This window comes from Lipotes vexillifer, unplaced genomic scaffold (genome assembly GCF_000442215.2).
Source record: "Lipotes vexillifer unplaced genomic scaffold, Lipotes_vexillifer_v1.1 scaffold8, whole genome shotgun sequence".
Classification (NCBI taxonomy): domain Eukaryota; kingdom Metazoa; phylum Chordata; class Mammalia; order Artiodactyla; family Lipotidae; genus Lipotes; species Lipotes vexillifer.
The window spans coordinates 5,620,871-5,638,123 of NW_006781519.1; the positions used below are offsets into that span (position 1 = coordinate 5,620,871).

At 32.9% G+C, this 17,253-nt stretch overlaps 1 protein-coding gene across 1 annotated transcript in view; it reads left to right on the forward strand.

Moving 5' to 3' along the window:
* Window positions 1–17,253, forward strand: part of LOC103079493 (survival motor neuron protein-like) — a 52,578-nt gene that overhangs the window by 1,631 nt on the left and 33,694 nt on the right. The gene's annotated exons all lie outside the window — the stretch shown is intronic.

Genomic DNA, 17,253 nt, shown 5'->3' on the forward strand with positions numbered 1-17,253 from the left:
AGCAGGAAGTAGACAGAACTGTCATTGCTCTCTTCTCTGAAATATTTGGGGAAAGATAAAACCGAAGTGGGGGTTAAAACTGAGCCTCCCTAAAACCAAGTTCTTCTGCCAAGCTTATGGATAACATCTCTATCCAAAGCGATCATTCTTTGTGCTTGTCCGACATCTGTTCACCTCAAGATTGAGGAGTATCAAAGAAAAAGGGGGGGATTGAAACTCAGTAGGACCCCGTAGGGGCTCATTGGCACATGGAGCCTTTCTGTTCAGCCTCCATGACCTTCCCTGAGTTCCAAAAGGCAGATTCAAACTGTTGCTAATCCAGGAAGGGAAGGGATGCAGAGTCAAGGGAGGAACAGTCAAGAAACAATAGAACAGCCTTGGAGCAGGATCCTGGTTCCACTCAAGGGACACATAGTTTTCGAGGGCAGGAGCCCACTGTGCCCCCATTTGCCTGGCAAAGCAATAAAGCTATTCTTTTCTATTTCACCTAAAACTGTGTCTCAGAGATTTGATTCGGCACCAGTGTACAGAGGCTGAGCTTTCAGCATCAATGTTGTCACAAATGACAGAATTTTCCTCTTTTTTATGACTGAATAGTATTCCATTTATATCACATTTTCTTTATCCATTCATCTGTTGATAGACACTTAGGCTGTTTCCATACCTCGTCTATTGTAAATAGTGCTGCAGTGAACATGAGGGTGCAGACATCTCTCCAACATAGTGAATTTGTATCCATAGAATATATACCCAGAAGTGGAATTGCTGCATCATATGGTAATCCTATTTTTAGTTTCTTTGAGAAATCCCAATACTGTTTTCCACAGTGGCTTGTTAAAAGACAAAATTCAACAAAGTAAATTTTAAAGACTTTATTGGTGTACAGCATAGGAAATATAGTCAATAATAATGTAATAACTTTGTATGGTGACAGATGATAACTAGAATTATGGGGGTGATAATTTTGTAATGTATAAACATATCAAATCACTGTGTCATACACCTGAAACTAATATGGTTTTGTAAGTTAATTTCACTTCAATTAAAAAATATATATTTTATTGGCTTTATACAATGATTCATGAATCAGGCAGTCTTCAATCTAGCAGACAGGAAGGAATCCTGAGGAGCTGTACAAAATGAAAAACTTTTACAGGCAGAAGGGAATGGGAGCAAAAAGGGAAAAAAGCAGATTTGTTCTGGCAAGTTAACTTTCCTTTAGGGGATAGGAGGAGTCAATCAGACAGATTACCTAACTAGTGCTGATCAGGTGATTCCTGATTGACTGGATTAAGATTACATATCTGGAAAAGGCCAAAACTGTAAATAAGTCTTGATTTGCTGATGTGAGGCTTAAGATAAGTGACCCCAGTTTGGGTCTGTTTTGTTTTTAACAGGTTTTACTAATTTACTTTTCCACCAAATATGCACAAGGGTTTCCTTTTCTCCACATCATTGCCAACAAGTTATCTCTTGCCTTTTTGATGATAGCCATGTTAAGAGGTGTGAGGTGATATTATGGTTTTGATCTTCACTTACCTGATGATTAGTCCTATTGAGCATCTTTTTATGTACCTTTTTACTATTTCTCTCTGAAGAAATGATTTTTTCAGAATATCTGCCCATTTTTAATTGGATTATTATTGCTTTTTTGTTACTGTTATTAAGTTGTATGTATTCATTAAATATTTTGGATATTAACCCCTTATAAGATATATGGTTTACAAATATATTCTCCCATTCCATAGGTTGCTTTTTTATTTTGTTGTTTAGTTCTTTTGTGAAGCAGAAGCTTTTTAATTGATATAATCTTAACAGTTGTTTACTTTTGCTTTCATTGCCATTGCTTTTGATGTCATATCCAAAGATCATTGCCAAGAGCAATGTCAAGGATTTTTTTCCTTTGTTTTCTTCTAGGAGTCTTACGGTTTTGGGTCTTATGTTTAACTGTTTAATTCATTTCAACTGAATTTTTGTGAGAGGTGTAAGGTAGGGGTCGAGTTTCATTATTCTTCAAGTGAATATACATTTCCACATCACCAATTAATGGAGAGACTATCCTTTCCCCAGTTATATATTGTTGGCTCCCTTGTCAAATATTATTTGACTATATGCAAAATGATTTATTTATGGGATCTTGATTTTGTTCTATTAGTCCATGTGTCAATTTTTATGCCAGTACCATACTGTTTTGATTAGTATAGCTTTATAACATAGCTTTAAAGCAGGAAGTGTGATGCCTCAAACTTTATTCTTTCTCAGGAATGCTTTGAATATTTGTGGTCTTTTGTAATTTTCTATGAATCCAAGTATCTTTAAATTTATTTCTGTGTAAAGTCATTACAATTTTCATAGGTATTGCATTGAATCTATAGATGGCTTTTGGGTTGTATATATATTTAAACAATATTAATTCTTTCTATCCAAGAACACTGGATATCTTTCCATTTATTTCTGTCATCTTCAATTTCATTCTTCAAAGGCATAGTTTTCAATGTACAGATATTTTAACTACTTGGTGGAATTTATTCCTAAATATTTTATTGTTTTTGATGCTGTTGTGAATGCCTTGTTTTCTTTATTTCTTTTTCAGATAGTTCATTGTAAGTGTGGAGAAATGCAACTGTTTATATAGGTTGATTTTGTATTCTGCAACTTTACTGATTTTGTTAGGATTTTCTGAATATAATAAGTCACGGGAAACAGAGAGAAATTTACTTTTTCTTTCCAATTTAGATGCCATTTATTTCTTTTTTCATGCTTCATTGCTCTGGATAGAACTTTCAGTTCTATGCTGAATAGGAGTGATGAGAATAGGCAACTTTCTTATTTCTGATCTTAGAAGAAAAGCTTTCAACTTTTTATTGTTGAGTATGATATTGGCTGTGGGCTTCTATATATGGAATTTATTATGTTGCAGCTTGTGCTTCTATACTCAGTTTGTTGAGAAGTTTAATCATGAAAGTATATAATTTGTCAATTGCTTTTTCTGCATCATTTGAAATTATCATACAAATTATCTTACAGTATATTAATGTGGTGTATCACATATATTGGTTTGCATATGTTGAACCATCCTTGAATCTAAGGGATAATTTGTGTATGATCCTTTTAATGTTGAGTTTGATTCAATAACGTTTTGTAAAGAATATTTGCATCTATATTCATCTTGGATATTGGTGTGTAGTTTTCTTGTAGTTTTATTCTGGTTTTGATGTCAGTGTAATGCTGGCCTTGTAAAATGAGTTTGAGAGTGTTCTATCCTCCTATATTTTTGGAAAAGTTTGAGAATAACTGTCATTAATTCTTCGTTAAATGTTTGGTAGAATTGACCATTGAAACCATCTGGGCCTGGGCTTTTTCATTTGGGGAGGTTTTATTGATTCTGACATAGAGATGTCAGATTTGTTTTGACTTGAAACCTTAAATTCACAATATTGTGGACCATACTTGCCAAGATATTGGGGTAAGCCATGGAAGTAAATCAGTTTTTTAATAATGACTTACACAGACACAAATTCTCTGGAATTCCCCTTGCCCTTGAATAACAATGCTCTGTAGTCACTCTATTCCTCCAGAATATTCAGTACAATATTTGGCTAAAAATTCAAAATAAGAGTGTATAAGTCTCAGATTATACATTTCAAAATTAAGACATTCAAATTTAGTTTCTATCATTCATGACAAAGAATCTAGTAATTGTGAAATATACAATAATGTGCTTATTTTTATCCATCATGAAGAATCAGTAGTAATCTTAGAACACATAGACATGTTGAATGCAGGATTATGTTGTGTGGATTCATTAGTTTGACAGATTCTGAAAAGCAAAATATTTATTCATTGATTTTCATTGTAAAATTATATATTTTTATATAATGCCATGGAATCTACTAAGTAAAAACAGTAGCTATATATATATATTTGGTTGTGACATATCAATAATCATAGCTATCTGTTTACTCACTAAATACCTTTATTCAGGATTGCTTTTGGCAGGACTTGCTAATATCAGAAATGAAGCAGGGGGCATGCCTTCAAAATGTACAGTTAATTAAAAAGATAATAAAGCAATACTATGAAAACCTTTCTGTTCATTAATTTGTCACCTTAGAGGAAATATATCAATTTCTCAGTAACCACAAATTACTGCAATACCCCCAATATAAAATAAATAACTTCAATAGCCCTACAACTATTAAGGAAATTCAGTTCATAGTTACAAATATCCAGAAAAAGAAATATCAACGCCCAAATGGCTTCATTGGAAAAATTTCCCAAAGGTTTAACCACCAACCCTACAAAATCTCTTTTAGAAAATAGAAGAGAACACTTCCCAAATCACCCTGAGAATCTAGGATACCAATACCAAAACCAAAAAATGGACACACAAAAAAAGAAAATTATAGACTGATATCTCTCATGTACTTAGATGCAAAATCTCAATAAAATATTATCAAATCCAATTGAACAGAACGTCAGAATAACTATATTCAATGACAAAGTGGGACTCCAAATATACAAAATTTAAAAAAAATCAATGAAATCCACAATATTAACAAGCTAAAGAAGAAAAATCCCTTGATCATATCAATTAAAGCAGAAAAGCATTTGACAAAACCCAATAATATTCATACTAATAAGTCTCACCATGATAAATTGAGTGGATTTTTCTCAACTTGATAAATAGCATCTATCAAAAAAAAAAAACTATATGGCTAAAATTATGCTTAATGATGAAAAGCAATGATTTACCACTAAAATTAGGAATAAGACAAAGATGTTCACGCTCACTACTTTTATGCAGCATAATGCTGGAAATTCTAGATGCTGCAGTAAGACACAAAAAGGAAATTTAAAAACATACAGATAGGAAAAAATAGTTTTATTTCTTCCTTTTCATTATGTACACTTTTTCGTTCTTTTGACCAAGATCTAAATAAATGGAAAGACATACATATGGTTTTGAAGACTCAATATTGTTAAGATGTTAATTGTCCCAAAATTGATCTATAGTGTTTAATGTATATCCTATCAAAATTCCAGCAAGTTTTTGTAGACATAACTAATGTTATACTAAATTTTATCAGGAAAGACACAAACCCTAAAATTGATAAAACGGTTTTGACAAAGAAGAATAACCTGAGAGGAATAACTTTAAGTAGTAAGGCCTAATGCATAGCTATGGTAATAAAGAAAGGGTGGTATTGACAGAGAAATAAACATATTGATCAATACAGTAGAATAAAGACCCCATTATTCGTCCCATACAAATATGGCTTACTGATTTTTTAGAAGATGGAAAAGGAATTCAGTGGAAGAAGGAAGAACCTTTCTAGAAATTGTTCTGGGAAAATTGGGTATGCCTCTGTAGAAACAAAACAAAAACAAAAACCATCAACCTCAACCTATATGCCATAACTTATACTAAAATTAGCTTAAAATGGATCAAAGGTTTATATGTAAAATTTAAAAATACAAAACACAGAAAACTATAAAACTTACAGAAAATATCCTGGAAGAAAGTCTTCAGAATCTAGGGCTAATCAAATACTTCTTAGGCGTGACACCTAGTCACAATCTACAAAAAGAAAAGTTGACAGATTGGACTTTAACAAAATTTATTTATTTTTCTAAAAAAGACCCATTAATAAGGTGAAAAGTTGAAAGAAAAGACTGAGAGAAAATATTTGCAAATTACATTTCCAATAAAGAAATTATCTTCATAATATAAAACAAGCTCTCAGAACTCAACAATTTAAAATTCCAATTTAAAAAATGGGCAAAAGAACTGACCTTTCACCAAAGATATTTAAATGACAAATAAGAACATAAAAAGATGTTCAACATTATTAATCATTAGGAAAATTAAAATCACAATGAGCTATCTCTACACACTTATAAATATAAAAATGGGTAAATTAAAAAAATAGTGTCAACACTAAATGCTAGTGAATATGGGTAGAAATTTTAATGCTCATATATTGCTGATCAGAATGTAAAATGAAATGGTACAGTAACTCAGGAAAACAGTTAGGCAGTTTCTTATAAAACTAAATATGCAACCCAGAGATAAAACCATCCAACCCAGAGATAGGGCATTTAACCCAGAGATATGAAAAGATCTGTTTAAACAACATATTATGTTCATATAAGCTTTATATCTAATAGCCCCAAATTGGAAATAACCCAGATGTCTTTCAATAGGTGAATGGTTAAAGAAACTGTGGTACTTCTATATCGTAAAATACTAGTCAACAATACAATGAACAAACTTGATACACACAGAAATTTAAGTGAATCCTCAGAGAATTATGTTGAGTGAGAAAAAGCCAATCTCAAAATATTACATATCATATGATTCAATTTACATAACATTCTTGAAGTGAAAAAAATGTTCAAAAATGAAGAACAGATTAGTGGTTGCCTAAGATTAGTGATTGGGGAGGGAGTTATGCTGACCCTTTAGAGAACTGTTCTGCAGTTTGGTTGTGTCAATAGCAATATTCCAATTTTGATATATTTTGCCACTGTGTGAAACTATGTATATGGTACATGAGATCCCTGTATTGCTTCTTACAACTGCATATGCATCTAAAATTATCAAAAAATTTTTAAATAATTAAAAAATCAGTTAGATAACCTCTTTGGCAGCTTCTCTCAATCTAAAGCAACAATTATTGAATTATACTTGCACTTACAGAGTTCCTCATTACAACATCTCTTATGAGTATTTTGTTATCTAATTATTATAAATCTGTTCCCAAATACCCCAAGGAAGGCAACAGCCACAGAGTATGCATATGATTATGTCTTCAGGACAATATATTGGTATCTTTAAGGATATGTGTATATATTTAATATTTAGTGATCCCAAGAACTTTTTAACCTTCATCATGTTCAATCCCCTTCTATAACATCAAGTTACATGAGCTCAAACAAAGGCTTATTTTATTATTATCCTGAAGAATACACTATTGACAAAGAAACCTATTATTCATTCCATCATCAAAGCCATTAAAAATCCAGCATGAATTGTTCTATTATTGTCTTTGCCAATTTCCTCTTCCTTGGCATGATCTCTTACATATTTTTTTAATAAAGCAAAATAATTTGTTCTTTGCAAGTAACTAGATCTTCATTTCACCACGTACTTCAGTCTAGGAAACCACACCATCTCCTTATATGCTCCCTGAATGCAGTGTGAAAATTATTATTTTGAATAATGAGTTTTAACTAATAATTTTGCAATCTGTCTTCTAGCTGAAATATATTTATACATGAAAATATATTTTTGAATAATTTTAATATATAAAGATTTTATCATTTTTGGAGAAAAATGTGGAATTCTGCTGAATAGAAGATGTAATAATTATTTACTCTGACAAAGGTTAAAAAAGCAATTTTTTACCACATATCAGGGAAGAGAATATTATTTAATAATCCTGAACTAAAACAAGGTGCTATGAAAAAATATCACTTGTTATTGAATTTTGTAGACATGTCTGACAACAAAATGAGTGAAAAAATATTTCTGTGTTTTCATACCATTAAATGAAAGATGTGCTACTTGGAACACTGAAAAAATAAGAGAAGGTATTTGTCTCAAAATAAAAGATGTATATAAAATTACAAGGAATTCTGAATTCCAAGATTATGAATGCTAAATAATTTATGTCTTTCTAATTATATACTAATTTATATTTATATTTGAAATTCTAGGAAAAGGAAGAGTAAAATACAAAAAAGGGAGTGATCTATATTTATATTCTCCACAAGGATCACAGTAACTACTAAAACAACTTTGGTGAATTCCTTTCAATACGTCTGTGTGTGTGTGTGTGTGTGTGTGTGTGTGTGTGTGTGTGTGACTTGTTATAGTGGTCATAGTGTATTTATTGTGTGTTGCCTCTTTATTTAACTATGTAAGATGAGCAATTTTCAGTGTCTATAAATATAACCATGCTACATAGTTTTTAGTAAATGAACAGAATTTCCTTCTTGTGCCACAATTTATTCATTAATCCATGTATTCTTGGACATTTGTGAATGCTCACAGTGTTGAAATTGTGTATAATCTTGTAATATATATTCTAGTATATAAATATTTTGCATGTATCTGATAATTTGCTTACAATGTATTACTAGAGCATGATATATCAAAACATACATCCAGTTTTCAGAATTTTTGTATTAATTTATTATTTGTCCCTCAGGAAAAAAAAAAAAATCTAATTTGTAATCTCACCAACCAGGTATAAGATTGCCTATTTTCCTACACACTTTCCCAAACTAGATATAATAATTTGTCAAATCATAATAATAATTGTTATCATTACTACTATTTTACCTATGTGAAATTTCCAATATTTGACTTTTTACCTAAAAAGGCCTATTTCACAAGAATAAATCCATCATGTGACAGTTTCATAAAGGAAAACACTGTTATTTTCATTTTAATTTTTATTACATTAATTCCTAATGAGATTGAACATTGCTTGTATATTTGACTATTACTTTTATTTTTGTATTCTTTATAATCTCTATACATTTATTTTTATTTGACTGTTGTATTTTTTAGCAAAAAAATGTTCCTAGATATTTATTTTGTTTATAACTTTGTTTTATTTCTGATAGCAATTTTAATTTTTAATACAACAAATATTTCTCAAGTCATTGTTTTTCAGGGGGTATAAATTATATCATCTCCCTTTAGATGTCTAACAAACATGAATTTATATTCTCCTTTTTTTTATGTTTTCACACTTTGCTTTAAACTCACATCAAAATTTTGGGTTATGGTAAGGGATATGGGATTAATCCCCTCAGCAGAAAAACATATTTATCTCCTTTAATTTTCATTTTGAGGGATTAATTATTTACTAAATTTTGAGAAAATATTTTCATGTATTTTAAGTGATAAAATATTTCACTATTTGTTTCAATGAACATAAAAATTTAAAATCACTATGGAGTGAAAGATTTAATGCCAGCTTAGAAACATAAAGGTCTCTAATTTTCCCTTGTATTCTCAGTCTAAATTGTCTCTATTTTAAAGAGCTGTGGGATGGGAGGTTAGAAAGTTTTCAGGACATTATGAACTCTTAATGAAATTAAATGTCAACTCTTAAGACCACCATATGATTTTGACATTTTTAACAAAAATCATCTGGCAGTTTCTTATGGCTTACAGTTAAATGATCTTTCAAGTAAGATTACCTGTGTGGTTAAGATTCCAAGAATGGAGGTAATTGAAAAAGTAACTTCTGCCAGTACAGAATTTCATACCATACCACTTTGTACTTGATAAATTGAAGTCTACATTTTGATAGAATTACAAAATAGCCAATAAACACTAATGACAGATCTTTCTGCTCTCCAAGTATGTTAAAGAACATGAATTTTATTTCAAGAAATCATACTACTGAGACTATATTATTAAGTAGATACAAGTTTTATTTGATATCTCCAAGCCCTCATTGTATTTTGTCAATCATCTTACCCGAGTATATCCATACTAACAACATATGCTTACTCTTTCCCCCCCAGACAGTAAGGCACCAACCCTTCTTATTTTCTTTTTTCTGCCCAATAATCATACCGTTTAATACATTTTTCTATTACCAGAGGATAATACCTTCTTATGCAAGCTAAACTTACAGGGTGATTATAAAAATATATTACTTAAAAAATAAAATATAAAAATAATAAAGGTATCATATAATAACCATCAAAGATGCTATAGAGAGCAGAAAATTTGCAGTGTCTCAAATCAAAAGAGTGAATTAATAACAATCATATAGAGGGTAATTGAGCCATATTCTGAGCTAACTTTTTTTTTTTAACATCTTTATTGGAGTATAATTGCTTCACAATGGTGTGTTAGTTTCTGGTATATAACAAATTGCATCAGTTATACATATACATAATTTCCCATATCTCTTCACTCTTGCATCTCCCTCCCTCCCACACTCCATATCCCACCCCTCTAGGTGGTCACAAACCACCGAGCTGATCTCCCTGTGCTATGCGGCTGCTTCCCACTACCTATCTATTTTAGGTTTGCTAGTGTATATATGTCCATGCCACTCTCTCACTTTGTCACAGCTTACCTTTCGCCCTCCCCATATCCTCAAGTCCATTCTTTAGTAAGTCTGTGTATTTATTCCTCTCTTACCCCTAGGTTCTTCATGAATTTTGTTTTGTTTTGTTTTGTTTTCTTAGATTCTATATATATGTGTTAGCATACAGTACTTGTTTTTCTCTCTCTGGCTTACTACACTCTGTATGACAGATTCTAGGACCATCCACCTCACTACAAATAACTCAATTTTGTTTCTTTTTATGGCTGAGTAATATTTCATTGTATATATGTGCCACATCTTAACCTATTCATCTGTTGATGGAAACTTAGGTCGCTTCCATTTCCTGGCTACTGTAAATAGAGTTGCAATGAACATATTGGTACATGACTCATTTGAATTATGGTTTGCTCAGGGTATACGCCCAGTACTGAGATTGCTGGGTCATATGGTAGTACTATTTGTAGTTTTTTAAGGAACCTCCATACTGTTCTCCATAGTGGCTGTATCAATTTACATTCCCACCAATAGTACAAGTGTTCCCTTTTCCCCACACCCTCTCCAGCATTTATTGTTTCTAGATTTTTGATGATGGCCATTCAGACTGGTGTGAGAGGATATCTCATTGTAGTTTTGATTTGCATTTCTCTAATGATTAATGATGTTGAGCATTCTTTCATGTGTTTGTTAGCAATCCGTATATCTTCTTTGGAGCAGTGTCTATTTAGGTCTTCTGCCATTTGTGGATTGGGTTGTTTCTTTTATTGTTATTGAGCTGCATGAGCTCCTTTTAATTTTGGAGGTTAATCCTTCGTCAGGTGCTTCATTTGCAAATATTTTCTCCCATTCTGAGGGCTGTCTTTTGGTCTTGATTATGGTTTCCTTTGCTGTGCAAAAGCTTTGAAGTTTCATTAGGTCCCATTTGTTTATTTTTGTTTTTATTTCCATTTCTCTAGGAGGTGGATCAAAAAGGATCTTTCTGTGATTTATGTCATAGAGCTTTCTGCCTATGTTTTCCTCTAAGAGTTTGATACTGTTTGGCCTTACATTTAGATCTTTAATCCACTTTGAGCTTATTTTTGTGTGTGGTGTTCGGGAGTGTTCTAATCTCATACTTTTACATATACCTGTCCAGTTTTTGCAGCACTACTTATTGAAAAGACTGTCTTTTCTCCACTGTATATTCTAGTCTCCTTTATCAAAGATAAGGTGACAATATGTGCATGGGTTTATCTCTGAGTTTCTATCCTGTTCCACTGATCTATATTTCTGTATATGTGCCATACCATACTGTCTTGATTACTGTAGCTTTGTACTATACTCTGAACACAGGGACCCTATTCCTCCAGCTCCATTTCCTATTTTCAAGATTTCATTGGCTATATGGGGCATTTTGTTTTTCCCTATACAAATTGTGAAAATTTTTGTTCTACTTCTTTGAAAAATGCCATTGGTAGTTTGATAGGGATTGTATTGAATCTGTAGATTGCTTTGGGTAGTATATTCATTTTCACATTGTTGATTCTTCCAATCCAAGAACATGGTATATCTCTCCGTCTATTTGTATCATCTTTAATTTCTTTCATCAGTGTCTTATAATTTTCTGCATACAGGTCTTTTGCCTACTTATGTAGGTTTATTCCTAGATATTTTATTCTTTTTGTTGCAGTGGTGAATGGGAGTGTTTCCTTAATTTCACTTTCAGACCTTTCATCATTAGTGTATAAGAATGCCAGAGATTTCTGTGCATTAAGTTTGTATCCTGCTACTTTGCCAAATTCATTGATTAGCTCTAGTAGTTTTCTGGTAGCATCTTCAGGATTCTCTATGTAGAGTATCATGTCATCTGCAAACAGTGATAGTTTACTTCTTCTTTCTCAGTTTGGATTCCTTTTATTTCTTTTTCTTCTCTGATTGCTGTGGCCAAAATTGCCAAAATGATGTTGAATAATAGTGGTGAGAGTGGGCCACCTTGTCTTCTTCCTAATGTTAGTGGAAATGGTTTCACTTTTTCACCACTGAGGATGATGTTGGCTGTGGTTTTGTAATATATGTTATTTATTATGTTGGGAAAATTTCCCTCTGTGCCTACCTTCTGGAGGGTTTTTATAATAAACTGTTGTTGAATTTTGTTCAAAGCTTTCTCTGCATCTATTGAGATGATCATATGGTTTTTCTCCTTCAATGTGTTAATATAGTGTATCACGTTGATTGATTTGCATATATTGAATAATCCTTTCATTACTGTAATAAACCCCGCTTGATCATGTTGTGTGATGCTTTTAATGTGCTATTGGATTCTGTTTGCTAGTACTTTATTGAGGATTTTTGCATCTATATTCATCAGTGATACTGGCCTGTAGTTTTCTTTCTTTGTGACATCTTTGTCTGGTTTTTGTATCAGGGTGATGGTGGCCTTGTAGAATGACTTTGGGACTGTTCCTACCTCTGCTATATTTTGGAAGAGCTTGAGAAGGATAGGTGTTAACTCTTCTCTAAATGTTTGATAGAATTCACCTGTGAAGCCATCTGGTCCTGGGGTTTTGTTGTTTGGAAGATTTTTAATCACACTTTCAATTTTAATGCTTGTGATTGGTGTGTTCATATTTTCTATTTCTTCCTGGTTGAATCTCGGCACGTTGTGCATTTCTAAGAACCTGTCCATTTCTTTCAGGTTGTCCATTTTATTGGCATAGAGTTCCTTGTAGAAATCTCTCCTGATCCTTTGAATTTCTTCACTGTCAGTTGTTACTTCTCCTTTTTCATTTCTAATTCTATAGATTTGAGCCTTCTCCCTTTTTTTCTTGATGAGTCTGGCTAATGGTTTATCAATTTTGTTTCTCTTCTCAAAGAACCAGTGTTTAGTTTTATTGGTCTTTGCTATCATTTCCTTCATTTATTTTTCATTTATTTCTTATCTGATCATCATGATTTCTTTCCTTCTGCTAACTCTGGGGTTCTTTGTTCTTCTTTCTCTAATTGCTTTAGGTGAAAGTTTAGGTTGTTTATTTGACATGTTTCTGGTTTCTAAAGGTAGGATTGTATTGCTCTAAACTTCCCTCTTAGAACTGTTTTTGCTGCATCTGATAGGTTTTGGGTCATTGTGTCTCCATTGTCATTTGTTTCTAGGTATATTTTGATTTCCTCTATGATTTCTTCAGTGATCACTTCGTTATTACATAGTGTATTGTTTAGCCTCTGTGTGTTTGTATTTTTTACAAATCTTTTCCTATAATTGATATCTAGTCTCATAGCATTGTGGTCAGAAAAGATACATGATATGATTTCAATTTTCCTAAATTTACCAAGGCTTGATTTGTGACCCAAGATATGATGTATCCCAGAGAATGGTCCATGAGCACTTGAGAAAACTGTGTATTCTGTTGTTTTTTGGATGGATTGTCCTGTAAATATCAATTAAGTCCATCTTGTTTAATGTATCATTTAAAGCTTGTATTTCCTTATTTATATTCATTTTGGATGATCTGTCCATTGCTGAAAGTGGAGTGTTAAAATCTCCTGCTGTTATTGTGTTACTATTGATTTCCCCTTTTATGGCTGTTAGTATTTGCCTTATGTATTGAGGTGCTCCTATGTTGGGTGCATAAATATTTACAATTGTTATATCTTCTTCTGGGTTGATCCCGTGATCATTATGTAGCATCCTTCTTTATCTCTTGTAATAGTCTTTATTTTAAAGTCTATATTGTCTGATAGGAGAATTGCCACTCCAGTTTTCTTTTTATTTCCATTTGCATGGAATATCTTTTTCCATCCCCTCACTTTCAGTCTTTATGTGTCCCTAGGTCTGAAGTCAGTCTCTTGTAGACAGCATATATATGGGTCTTGTTTTTGTATCCATTCAGCCAATCTGTGTCTTTTGGTGGGAGCATTTAGTCCATTTACATTTAAGGTAATTATCGATATGTATGTTCTTATTCCCATTTTCTAAATTGTTTTAGGTTCGTTATTATAGGACTTTTCCTTCTCTTGTGTTTTTGTCTAGAGAAGTTCCTTTAGCCTTTGTTGTAAAGCTGGTTTGGTGGTGATGAACTCTCTCAGCTTTTGCTTGTCTGTAAAGGTTTTAATTTCTCCATCAAATCTGAATGAGGTCCTTGCTGTGTAGAGTAATCTTGTTTGTAGGTTTTTCTCCTTCATCACTTAAAATATGTCTTGCCACTCCCTTCTGGCTTGCAGAGTTTCTGCTGAAAGATCAGCTGTTAACCTTATGAGGATTCCCTTGTGTGTTAATTGTTGTTTTTCCCTTGCTGCTTTAAATATGTTTTCCTTGTATTTAAGTTGTGATAGTTTAATTAATATGTGTCTTGGTGTGTTTATCCTTGGATTTATCTTGTGTGGGACTCTGTGCTTTCTGGATTTGATTAACTATTTCCTTTCCTATATTAGGGAAGTTTTCAACTATAATCTCTTCAAATATTTTCTCAGTCCCTTTTTTTTTAATCTTTTTCTTCTGGTACCTGTGTAATTCGAATGTTGGTGCATTTAATGTTGTCCCAGAGGTCTCTGAGATTGTTCTCAATTCTTTTCATTCTTTTTTCTTTATTCTGCTCTGCAGTAGTTATTTCCACTATTTTATCTTACAGGTCACTTATCTGTTATTCTGCCTCAGTTAATCTGATATTGATCCTTTCTATAGTATTTTTAATTTCATTTATTGTGTTGTTCATCATTGCTGTTTCTTCTTTAGTTCTTCTGGGTCCTTGTTAAATGTTTCTTGCATTTTCTCTATTCTATTTCCACGACATTATATCATCTTTATTATCATTATTCTGAATTCTTTTTCAGGTAGACTGCATATTTCCTCTTCATTTGTTAGGTGTTCTGGGTTCTTACCTTGCTTCTTCATCTTCTGTGTGTTTTTCTATCTTCTCATTTTGCTTATCTTACTGTGTTTTGGTCTCCTTTTTTCAGGCTTCAGGTTTGTAGTTCCCATTGTTTTGGGTGTCTGTCCCCAGTGCCTAAAGTTGGTTCAGTGGGTTGTGTAGGCTTCCTGGTGGAGGGGACTAATTCCTGTGTTCTGGTGGATGAGGCTGGATCTTGTCTTTCTGGTGGGCAGGTCCACATCTGGTGGTGTGTTTTTGGGTGTCTGTGGCCTTATTATGATTATAGGCAGCCTCTCTGCTAATGGGTTGTGTTGTGTTCCTGTCTTGCTAGTTGTTTGGCATAGGGTGTCCAGCACTGTAGCTTGCTGGTCATTGAGTGAAGCTGGGTCTTGATGTTGAGTTTGAGATCTCTGGGAGATTTTAGCCATTTGATATTTCTTGCAGCTATGAGCTCTCTGGTGGACCAATATCCTGAATTTTGCTCTCCCATCTCAGAAGCATAGCACTGACTCCTTGCTGGAGCACCAACATCCTTTCATCCACATGGCTCAGAAGAAAAGGGAGAAAAACTAGAAACAAAGAAAGAGGATAAAATAAAATAAAATTAAGTAAAATAAAATAAGTTTATTAAAAAATAAAAAAATAATTATTAAGGAAAAGTTTTTTTTTTAATTAAAAAAACAAAAACAAAAACTGATGCACAGAACCCTAGGACTAATGGTGAAAGCAAAGCTATACAGAAAATCTCAAATAGAGGCATACACTTACACATTCACAAGCCTCTCGGGCTGGGGAGTGCCGGTCGGCACCGATCCTCTGTTCGGGAATCTCTGCACTTTGCCCGCCGCACCACTGTTGCGCTGCTCTCCTCCACAGCTGTGAAGCTTACCCCCTCCGCCACCCGCAGTCTCCACCTGTGAAGGGGCTTCCTTTTGTGTGGAAACCTTTCCTCCTTCACAGCTCCCTCCCACTGGTGCAGGTCCCGTCCTTATTCTTTTGTCTTTTTTTTCTTTTATCTTTTGCCCTCCCCAGGTACGTGGGGAGTTTCTTGACTTTTGGGAGGTCTGAGGTCTTCTGCCAGCATTCAGTGGGTGTTCTATAGGAGCAGTTCCACGTGTAGATGTATTTCTGATGTATCTGTAGGGGGGAAGGTGATCTCCGCATCTTACTCTTCCGCCATCTTTCTCAACTCTCCCAAATTTCTTAACATCCTTAATAATGCATTGCATAGGAAACTAGTTTTTCTATGCATTTGTAAGATTGAAATTAAATTTTATAAGTTCTTAGAAAGATAGCAAAACAAACTTTATAAAATTTATAATTAGATAAATGTAGCAATCATAAAATATCTTTGGGGGAGTGTTTTTCCCTGTTGAATTACCATGTTTCAATTAATAAATCCCAGATAATTTCTATAAGCCCATTGGATAATTATCTGGGGCCCCCATTTTCAAAGGAAATGAGTAAGTCATTATTTGTTCTAAGATATTAAAAAATTTATTTTTAACAACTCAGTAATAAGCAGTCTTGTATTTAAAATGCATTACAAGTGTATATACTTCTTTGAATGAAACTCTGCACAGAAGGCAAAACTGAAGGAAATCCAAAATGTGCAGTTTGATTGAATATTCAGGTAATACCCTTATCTCCATGATAATATGTTTACATAAGCTAGCTAATACTACCAGTCTTGTATGGTTCTCAGTCAACCTCCATACAGCTAATCCTGTTGCAAGTGATCATTATTCCATTTAAGTAAATGTAGTAAGTTTTGCACAATTCTAATTGGCTTTTACAATGTTGTCACAAGAAATCCTTTATTAAAATTTTCTTATAAAAGTGTTTTTGCAAGTCTTAGCTAGGGGAGAAAGAAAAAGAGACTGGCACAATGAATTCTATGTTCTTCATTATAACCGAGGCACTGCAATTTATTTTACTGTAAACCTATGCAGTTTCAGTGATGGATTTATGCAATATACACATTTATGTTTTGAAAGCTTAGGGAGAATATTACCAATTTCCTTCCTGAACCTTTAAATTCTAGGGCACCAAGTCATGCAATTAGAATTCAGCTTTAGGAATGCAGAGGGACTTGACCAGAAATATACCTGGTGACAATTAATTATTATGGACCTTGATTAAAAGTCCAGAAAAATAGATTATCCTCAGTTCCCTTTAGATTTAGGTTTACATGATGAAACAACATTTGAAGTCTTCTGTGTGTTCTTTTCTTCTGGAATCCAGTTCTTAGCTATGAAACTTACACTCTTTTTTTTTTTAGTGAATCTCCTTTTCCCTTTATTCGAATACATTTCTTCACAGGAATG